The sequence below is a fragment of the Physeter macrocephalus genome, chromosome 16, assembly GCF_002837175.3.
Source record: "Physeter macrocephalus isolate SW-GA chromosome 16, ASM283717v5, whole genome shotgun sequence".
Classification (NCBI taxonomy): domain Eukaryota; kingdom Metazoa; phylum Chordata; class Mammalia; order Artiodactyla; family Physeteridae; genus Physeter; species Physeter macrocephalus.
The window spans coordinates 69440264-69442881 of record NC_041229.1 but is presented as its reverse complement, the minus strand read 5'-3'; positions in this window follow the sequence as shown (position 1 = coordinate 69442881).

Below are 2618 nucleotides of genomic sequence, written 5' to 3'. Positions count from 1 at the left end.
GTGGCAAGCGGGGGCCACTCTTCATCGCGGTGCGCGGGCCTCTCACTATCGCGGCCTCTCTTGTTGCGGAGCACAGGCTCCAGACGCGCAGGCTCAGTAGTTGTGGCTCACGGGCCTAGTTGCTCCGCGGCATGTGGGATCTTCCCAGACCAGGGCTCGAACCCGTGTCCCCTGAATTGGCAGGCAGATTCTCAACCACTGCGCCACCAGGGAAGCCCTTGTAGAAGTTATTTTTATTCCCATTATACAGACAAGGAGAATGGAGGCCAGATGGTTTAAATCATATGCCTGTGGCCTCACAGCTTGTGAGATGAAGGGAGACTCTATATAGATATGTGTGGGAGCCCTCATGGGTGAAAAGGGAGACATACAGGTAAACAGATACATGCAGACTCTCAGGGGCACAACCACAAATAGGTCCTTCTACCAAAGGAGAAGCCACAGAAATGGTTCAGAGCTGCATCAGGCAAAGGTCCCCTCTAGCCTGACGTCATGTTCTTCTTCCCTCCTAAAAAGCCCATCCCAGCTCCACCAACTTCAGGAGTCACTTCAGGAAGGACAGGTTAGACCTAAATGGAGGGCAGATTTCAGGTTTACAGTTCAGTCCGCCAGCCTGAACTACCGTCAACCCACAGCCTCAGCCCCAAATCTAGTTTGCCCAGCACACCCCACATGGTCACTGGAAGAAGTCTCAGGTGCTCTCTTCTGAAGGGATCATGAACGAACCTCATGCAGGTAGCACCTCAAAGACTCTGGCACTGTCAGGGGCTGGCCAAAGAGGGCTCCTGGCCCCCAGGCCCAGATGAGGCTGCACAGGACCCACAGGACAAGGCATGGCATCAGAGCCCAGGACTCGGGCAGAACAGAGCATGGGCTGCCCGAGGGAGCTGGTGCCAGCTTCAGCCTTGAGAGAAGTGGCAAGACTTTGGTGGGACGAGGGTGGGCACAGGAGGGGTAGGGCTATGATATAGGACAAGTCGCAAAGTCCAGAGCCCTGGGAGTTGGGAGAACAGGACTGCCAAAGAAGAGAACAGAAGAATTTAGCAGTCCCGGAACTTGTCCACTGCTGGAAATTTCCATGCTAAGTTAGACATCTCCAAGCAGGGGCTGTGCTGGCACTGGTGCTCCTTCCCAGCAGCCCCAGTAGAGTGCTCAAGAAGGCCTACCATGGCCAGTGTGATCTTTACTGTCTCTCATCACTTCCTACTCCGTTCCGCTCCCAGAATTCCTCGCCCATCCATTCTGTGGTCTGAGAACAGCTCAGCATGGCAGCCTTCTGGGGCATCTACTTTGGAAAGGGGTTTTTCCAGAGAGGTGTGCACAATTTAACCTGGAATCATGCAGCCAGGCAATGGTTCTAAGAGGAGGAGACGTTCAGAGCCCAAGAATCTGCATTTCTAAAAGGTTCCCAGCTGATGTGGATGGTACTGGTCTGGGGGCGTCACGCTCTGAGAACCACTGCTTCATAGAATAAGAGAAAGTCAGAGGTCGTTCCAGCTCAAAACTAAGGTGCAGCCTAACTTTAGAGGGCAAATGGTTTCTTCTGAAAGGCCCCTAAAGAAAGAATTTCCATTCCTGTCAGTAGTCTGTACTTTCCTTTCCCCAGCCACCATCTCCCCGGCTTCTGCACTGGCCCTGCCCTCTGTTGGTCAGTCTCCCTCGGACTTTGTGATGGCTCTCTCTGCCTCAGTCCATCTCAAGTTAAGACACAGCATCCTCCACTCTGTCCTCCACCTACTCAGAGAAGGTTATCAAGATGAGGAACCTGCACAAAAATAGCTGATGACCAGACAGGCTCTCATTTCCGAGGACTGAGATATCGGATCAGAAGGTCCCGATGATCACAGCTGAAATGCCAGCCCACCCAGAGATATGAGCGATGGGCAAGGATCCCAGTACGCATGGCTGTGACCTTAACACCTGCAGTCCCCTCCTGCAGCCTTGAGACATGCCCATGGAGATGCTGTCCTGCCTCCAGGGTTGACGGTGGGATAGGCCACTCAAGAAGGACTGGGAGAGGGGAATCTGGCCATAGGCCGGTGTGGACACACCAGTGACTCACTCGGGCCATCTATCTCTCTCCAGGCCTTCCTCTACAATGCTCTCAAAAGGGGAAATTTCCCTCAACTCCCAGAACCAGTGTGAAAACCTGTAATGTAACTAGGATGAAGGATGTAAGGACCAGAAAAGCCCTCAGCGATCTCTGGGAGCAGGGGTTCTAAAATTTTATTACCCACCAGAATCACTGGGTGGGGGAGGGGGTGAAATGCAGGTTCCCAGGCCCCCCCTCAGAGGTTCTGATTCAGTGGGTTGGTGGTGAGCTGAAGCCTGGGTACCTCTCTCTTCCCAATCCATGTTCAGTGACTTCATGCTGGTAACTTGAAATTGGCCATAATGGAAGTATTTATTTACACCACAGAAATTGGGCAAATACTACAAATCAGGGCATTTTGTTTTGTTTCACTTTGGTTTGCTTTGGAAAGCCTGTTGTGGACAACTTCCCAGCCCACTGTCGGGCATGTGCGTCTCTATTTTCAAGCACCCCAAGCAATTATGATGCAGGACTTTTTGAGAAAAAATTGATCTAGTAATTAGGTTCTAACTCAAACCCTTCATTT